A 7,860-nucleotide genomic window follows, 5' to 3' on the forward strand; every position below is an offset into this window, starting at 1 on the left:
ATGCCGCGGGAGCAAGTGCTGGGATCCTGCTGGTACCTGTGTCAACGGGCCTAATTGATGTTGGTGTACACAACAGAAAAATCTCTAACTAAAAACAGATTTTTAAAAAAAAAAATGTCTGTGCATGGAGGGACATAAGGGTAGAAAAGTAGAGCGCAGAATTGACACCATCTGATTTTGTTCCCCAAAATGCCAGCTCCCAATAGGCAGGAATACAAAGTAGTGCCAGCCTCCAGCTGGATGGGGTCCCCACAGACCTGGGGCTGCCCTGCTACACACCATCTCGCCCGCTAACGTGCTGGAGACAGGATTCTCCTTACAGGGCCCTCTTGGAGGGCAAACCACCATTCCCATGGGCACACTGTTCTCTGGCCGCCGAGACAGGAGAAACAGAAAGACACCTACCTCTCAGGCCAGCGATGCTGTACTGACGAGGACAGGAAGCTGAAGGCGGCTGCCACGGTACGGGTGGGAAGCTGACCGTTTGGGGCCCAGGAGCTCTGCAGGCACCCCGCCCCCCGCCTTTGGCTGGCGGCTGCCCAAGGCCGCTATCCACTGGGTGCTTGGGGAAGCAACTTGTCACGAGAGAGCACTGGGTTAAATTAGTGAGCACTGGGTTAAATTAGTAAAACCTGGATGATCCTCTGAGCCTCCAGGGATGTTTGCCCCTGGGCTGGGAGAGATGGTGCAATTTAGCCACGCACGGATACCATGGGAAGGGAGAGAGAGAAGCTAATCACCTGGCCAACGGCTGACTGTTAGGAAGCTGGGCTGCAGGCAGCAGGACCGGTGATCACTAAAGGTAATAAATGGAAGCTAATTATCCTTTGGCTCCTTCCCAGTGGGGATCTGAGCATGCAGCAGCTGTGAGCCCCCACGGAACCCCAGGTGGGTTCCACTTCCTCCGACAGCGGCAGGCCCCACCCAGAGGCGGGAAACTACTTCTTGAGAGGGGCTTCAAATTCCTAGAGAACCAGATATTTTTCAATAAAAAAATTCCTGGATGTCCTTTTGAGGAGCCTACACGTGAGAACTGAAAGCAGGCAGCCAAGAGTGCTGTGTGCAGATCCGGATTCAGGGCTTCTGTCTCGGAGCTGCAGGAGGTAACAAGTAGGGAGGGCAGCTGAATGTTTAGTGCCTGGTCCCTGGGCTACTTTTTAGGAAATACACAGAAGCACGTCAGAGCTCAAACTAAATATTATATTTTAAAAAAGAGACTTTATTTTGAGAGGAGGGTATTCACAGTATTACAGGAATGGCAATCCATGCACGGAGAGAGGCGGCCTTTTTTTCTTTTTAATTTTTCTGAGAGCGATGCTGTGATTTTGTTAATATTATTAAAATACACCATAGACTCAAGAGGAATGAATGGTTGTTGCCAGTAAAGTTTTATACTTTTATTTTAGAAGCAAACATATAATGCCTCATAAAATAATTACAGTATCTAGTCTAGAGATAAAGAATTATGTCTTGCAAATATTTTCAAAATAATTTCTCAACAGTAAGAGCAAATAAAAGTTATAATAATGTGTTTTCTGTTACCTTGGTCTTCCTCTCCTATTTTGAATTGGAGAGAGGGACAGGCAGGGACTAATATTTATTTTCATTTTGGTTAATTAAGCAGTTAGTCAGTTGTAGTGTTATTAAAATTAAACTATTAGGACAGCAATAAAGAAGCTTCAACATATATCCTAAACCTAAACCCCAGCCTAATTATTCCTTAATTAAAGATTAAGCTATTGTCTTAATAATAAGCCCAAAGGTCTTGGTTTTCATTCTTATAGATATTCAAGAAACATTCTTTTGATAAATGACCCAAACTAACAAGTTTTCCCTCCCTCCTTTCCTTTCCTTCCTTTCCTCCTTCCTTCCTTCCTTCCTTCCTTCCTTCCTTCCTTCCTTCCTTCCTTCCTTCCCTCTACTTTCTTTCTTTCTTTCTTTCTTTCTTTCTTTCTTCCTTCCTTTCTTCCTTTCTTCCTTCTGTTCTTCCTCCTGTCATTTTTTTTCCCTCCTTCCCTCCTTTCTCTTCTTAGATCTTCAAATCATGAAGCTATCATATTAGAAAGGCAAAAACATATTCTATCATTAACTTTCAAAAGCAATTATTATATGTAGATTAGAAAAATTTTGTGGTACCATATTCTAATATACATATATATTCCTTTAGAAGTTTTTGGATGAGTGTTTAAAGTTTTGCAGTGGCTGTTTTTGAGTTCTAGAGTGTAAAATAAATGAGTAATTTATTTGAGTTATTAATTCTGTGACATTTTCATTGTAAATGTATCACAATGAAATGATTAGAAGAATAAGTTATAAATTAAAAAAATACAACATATATTGGGTTTTGTGTGGTTATTTACTATCCTGCAACCTGACTGATATATATATATACACGTATATATATATATATACTCTACTTATTAGAGATTTTTTTTCTTCCTTTCTAAGCTGTATGCCTTGTTGTAGTGGTCTTCCATTTTTGTTGAGAAGTTGGTCAATAATCATATTGCTGTTTCTTCACTGTAATGTGCTATTTTTTTTCTCTTGCTGCTTTCAAGATTTTTTTTCCCCTTGGCTTTTAGTAGTTTGGCTATTATATGCAAAGCAGATGTTTACTCTATTTAGAGTTTGTTGAGTTCTCCGGATCTGTAAGTTAAGTTTTCATGAAAATTGTGAAAATTTTAGCCATGATTTCATCAAGTAGTTTTCTGACCCCTTCCTTCTCTCCTTTCTTTTTTGAAATGTAATTACGTGCATATTTGATATTTGATCTTGTCCCATAAGTCTTTGAGGCTTTGTTCATTTTTTAAAAAAATGTATTTCTATTTTCCGGAGTGCAAAATTTTTATCAACATTTTCTCAGATTTATTGATTCTTTCATTATTTCAAACCTGTCATTGAACACATCTGCTATATACTTAATTTCAGTTATCGCACTTCACAGTTTTAGGAAGTCTTTTTGATTCTTTTTTATTTAGTTTCCATTTCTCTGTTGAGATTCCTTATCTGTGTCCTCATTAATATCATATTTTCCTTTACTTCTTTGAAAATATTTCTAATAGCTGCTTCGAAGTCTTTGGTAAATCCAACAGCTGGACCCAGTTGATACTATTTTTCCCCCTGAGAAAGAATCACACTTTCTTATTTCTTTGCATACCCAGTAATTTTTGTTTGAAAAGTGGACAATATAGATAATGTCACAGTAAAATTTGTTATATTCTTTTGAGGATTGTTGGATTCTTGCTATATTAGGCAGTTAATTTTCCTGGACTCAAACTGTGAATGCTATCTGCAATGAGGAATGCAGCAGCTGCTTGCTGTCTTTGCTCAGTTTTTCTTTGGCTTGCTGAGGCTGCTGTTTTAGATGGGTCTCCATGGAAGACTCTTCTGCACTGTGTAATTTAGTGGCTAGGAATGGATTTGGTCATTTCCAATACCCTGAAATAGTTGTTTTTAATAACTGTTCCCAGTTTAAATAATTGTTATCTTCAGGAGGAACTGCTCAAATTCTTCATACCTCTATTATCCCAAATCTTGCTTCTTAATGGCCAGTATCTTCACTTTTAAAAAATAGGATAATATAATATCTACTTTATATAATTATTATAAGAATTAAATGATAGAATGTATACACAGAACTTAGCACATCATCTGTATATGGTAAGCATTTGATAAATGTTATGTTTAATATTATTCTCACCTATTTTATTTATCCAAAGTCATACGCTACTGACTCTTGGACTCAGGTCTTTTGATTTCAAGTCCAAGGCTCTTTTATATTAAAGAGTTACTGGTTAAAGTAACAAAGTTTCAATGGTTTAGTCACTTAAGTGGCATCGATTGCAATATAGATCGAATATGAATATTGATTATAATAATATAGATTGACAGTAGCCCTGAGTAATTATCCTCTTAGTGCTTTCTTAAAAAGAATTTGCTGAATGAAATATGTAGTATTAATCATCATCTCACCTTGGATGACATCCTTCTTCTGAACTTTTATTCCTTTAAGAAATATTTACTGAGTACCTACTAATTAGAAGTTACTGTAGTTAGTGTGAGGGCTCCTAGTGGCTTAATAAGTGCACTTCGTATCTCCTATAACAGGAAATCCTGAGGTAGGTTAGACACCAAGTTTTATTCAGTGGCTCAGCAGTTTCATCATGACCCAAGTTATTTTTATTTTATTTTTTAGGCGAGGCAACCCCTGATCAATCTCACAGATTGCAAAGACCTTGTCAACTTACAATCCCTTATTTTTTCTTTTTTATTGTTTATGCCTACAGCACCTGGTCTTCCTAGGTGGTCTCCCATCCAAGTACTAACCAGGCCCGACCCTGCTTAGCTTCCAAGATCAGACAGGATTGGGCTTGTTCAGGGTAGCATGGCCATAGACCCAAGTTGTTTTTTGGTCTCCACTCTGCCATACCTAGTGAAGTCCTCTTCCTCTGGCTGCTAGCAAGATGGCTGCCACATTCCTGACATGACATCCAAGGGAAGATGGACAATATCTTTCTGTGGTTCTCTCTTAGGAGTAAGCCAGTAGCCCTTTCCAGCGTTATTTTCTTGTCTTATTGATGGGAATTAAGTAAGGATGATAAGGGTGTCAATTGGCATTGGTCATGAACAACTCAATAAACAAAGTAACACAGATAGGAGTACTTATTTGGAAAGACCATATGTATATTTGATTAAAATAAAAATTGAGTTAACACACGTTTTTTTCCTAAATAACTGAATAGTAATTCATGTGCCTTCTAATGCGTTACATCTTTACTTTCAACAATCTTTTTTTGTTTATTTGTTTGCTTTTATTCTTTCGTTGAAATAGAAGTCTTAAAAACACATATTTATACCTATTTCTGCTTCTGGGTGGGAGATAGTAGGCTGTGTCAGGCTACTTTCTCACTGAAACAAATAAAAACAGAGTAAGTTGCAAAAACAATACTTTTAATGACACTAAAAAGCTATGAAAATAATGAGGACTAGATAAATAAAATTCCAGGGAACAACAAGCTCTTCTGAAGTGAACTGATGTCTGCTAGCAGTTTTGTTCCTAGGAATATCAACAATTTGCAATGTGGACTGAGGACCAAGTTTTTCCTTAGCAGAGGTACTTTATTGAGAAAAGAGAAGTTAACCTGGAAAGGGTGTAACAAACAGAAAAAGAGGGGAGGCCAGAACACAAGCTTAGTTTTCCCTATAGGCCATTTACTAAATTCTGGTGGGGGTACAAGAGTCTGAGGTGCTGGCCATAAAGACAGGATAAAGTTTTTCATTGTCCTAGGGTACCGAGGAGGTCAAGTCTTGCTGAGAGGATATAGTCTGCAACACAAACATGAAAGTTCTCTCCCTTAAGACATTTGCCAAATTATAAAGCTGTGTGGCAAGGAGGCCAAGTTAATTTTAAACTTCCAAAGGAAAGCCTGGAAGAGCAATGCCTGAGGAAAAGAGACAAACCCGAGCTTCAACCTACTCTCCAGCTAGCTCAATCTCTGGTGAAATGAAGTTATCAGTTCCTTACTGTATTAAGCACATCATTTATTTTCTTTATTCTGATGCTTTGCTGTCTTTGAGGGCTTTGCTGAACCTGGAGGGAGTGGCTCTTCCAGAGTTAGCCAGTTCATGGGGGTACTAAAAACTCACCCATGATCACTCCTTTCTAATGCAAACCAACCAGTCCAGAGCCCATACCACCAGCTACCTTCTTTAACAGACTCTCACATTCTTGGCCACTGTCACTTACCCTAATCACCCCAGGGCCAGGTACCAAATAATCAGGGGCAGCCCCTATTTCCCAGAGCCTGCCGAAGTTACTCAAACTAGCCAATCCTAAACATGTTAACCCTGCTTTGCCAGTTCCTTTTCACAGAAACCACACTATAGGCTCTTGCCCACAGTTTCCTTCTTCTTCTGCCTCCTGACCAACCTGAAACTTCCTTATGTGCCGCCCTCAGCAACCCCATGGTGTGGCATGACCCCTTCTCTTGGGATATGTGAGTATAACAAACTATCTTTTCAATGTCAGTCATCTCCTGATCTATTTTACTTGTCATACCCAAATAATAACGATAAATATATTTTAAAACACCTTATTTGTCTAACAGAGCAAAGAGTAAACCCTCTGGGGTGGTAAAATCATCTGTAGTCTCTGCAGTACTTTTATATACAATGTACCACGTGTGATAAAAAATAGTAAGGCAAGAAAATGCGATTTATTCAGTATTAATTTCAAAATTAATAACTCATTGGATGGGATTAGCAGCAAATTTGGCGCAGAAGATAAATACATAGAAAATATCCAACTGCTGCACAGAGAAGAAAACAATGGAAGGCATAGCTCAGAGTATGAGACATATGAGACCCAATCAAAAAATTAAGAAGCATGTAATTGGAATCCCAGGACAGGGAAGAGAGATTGGAAGAGAAGTAATGTTTGAAGAGAAAATGGCCAAAAACTTTTTAAAACTGATGACGTGTCAGTAAGATTCAGCTATAAATATTTATTAACAGTGGAATAAATAAATTGTGATATATTTATATAGTAATAAAAAAGAATAAACTACTGTTATACACAACAATAAGGATGAATTGCACAGACATAATAATTAGTGAAATACATCAAAATTTCTATTTATATGAAGTTTGAGAATAAGCAAGATTAATCTATGATGATAGAAGTCAGATTAATGGTTAACTCTATAGGAATATTGACTAAGAAGGGGTATACAATATCTTCCTGGGGTGCTGGAGATACTCTACATCTTGATCTAGATAGTGATTACATTCATGTGTGTGTATATATATGTGTGTGTGTGTGTACATATTTGTATGCATATACATATATATTTATTGATGTGTATGTTTAAGATTAACGTGCTTCATAAATTTTACATTTCAATAAAAACAACAATGAAAAACAAAAATATATTGCTTATGTTGATCTATGGTAGTGGTGGAAAATCTGCTGAGAATAATACATATGAGAGAATTAAATCTTCTTATTGAAACTGATGGCAGTTAAATAAATGTGACGCTTCAAATAAAAGGAAGGTATCAGAAATAGATTTATTTCAAAATGACTTCTAGAGGTGAATTAAATATCATTTGTTGGGCCAAAGACTTTCATTTTAAAGACAGATAAGTGAATTATGAATAATTTCAGCAAAATCTAATGTAATTTGTTGTTCCATAGATAAGCAATACTGTAAACTATTGTCCAACTAGAATTAAACAAAAGCTCATCTATAACTTTATATAAAAGCTCATTTATAACTTTATATTGTTGCTTAATATTCTAAGTGGAAATTAGGTTTAGTTAGGAGGCTGACAATAAAACATTGTATGTTCTGGCAAAGGGAATGCCAAATGATTTCGCATGTGCTATTTAGAGGGTTTGTTTTTATAAAGATAATCCTAGGGAATATGTAGAAGTTCACAGAGTAATGAACTGGAAGTTATTTTCATACCTGAGTGTGAGGAAGAATCAGCAAAAAAGGCCAAGAATCATAGTCATTTAACTGGTTTCCTCAATTAGTATGTTTGGTCAGGAGCAGTCTTTCAGAAATTTTTTTTGAGAATTTTTGGCATCCATGTACCCTGATGGACAAGAATGTTAGTCAGACAAGCACAAGTAACCTAAGGGGGATTTGATTCTTTCTTTCTTTCTTTCTCTCTCTCTCTTTCTCTCTCTCTCTCTCTCTCTTTCTTTCTTTCTTTCTTTCTTTCTTTCTTTCTTGCTCTTTCTTTCTTCTTTCTTTCTTTTCTTTTCTTTCTTTCTTTCTTTCTTTCTTTCTTTCTTTCTTTCTTTCTTTCTTTCTTTCTTTCTTTCTTTCTTTCTTTCTTTCTTTCTTTCTTTCT

General features: G+C 37.0%; 1 non-coding gene across 1 annotated transcript; it reads right to left on the reverse strand.

The window, feature by feature from the left end:
- Nucleotides 1–4,277: 4,277 nt before the first annotated feature.
- On the reverse strand, nt 4,278–4,396 carry LOC112474984. Its single transcript, XR_003044559.1, has one exon. It is a non-coding gene; the product is annotated as a 5S ribosomal RNA (ribosomal RNA).
- Between the last annotated feature and the right edge of the window lie 3,464 nt (nt 4,397–7,860).

This window comes from Pteropus alecto, unplaced genomic scaffold (assembly GCF_000325575.1).
Source record: "Pteropus alecto unplaced genomic scaffold, ASM32557v1 scaffold7, whole genome shotgun sequence".
In the NCBI taxonomy this organism is placed as follows: domain Eukaryota; kingdom Metazoa; phylum Chordata; class Mammalia; order Chiroptera; family Pteropodidae; genus Pteropus; species Pteropus alecto.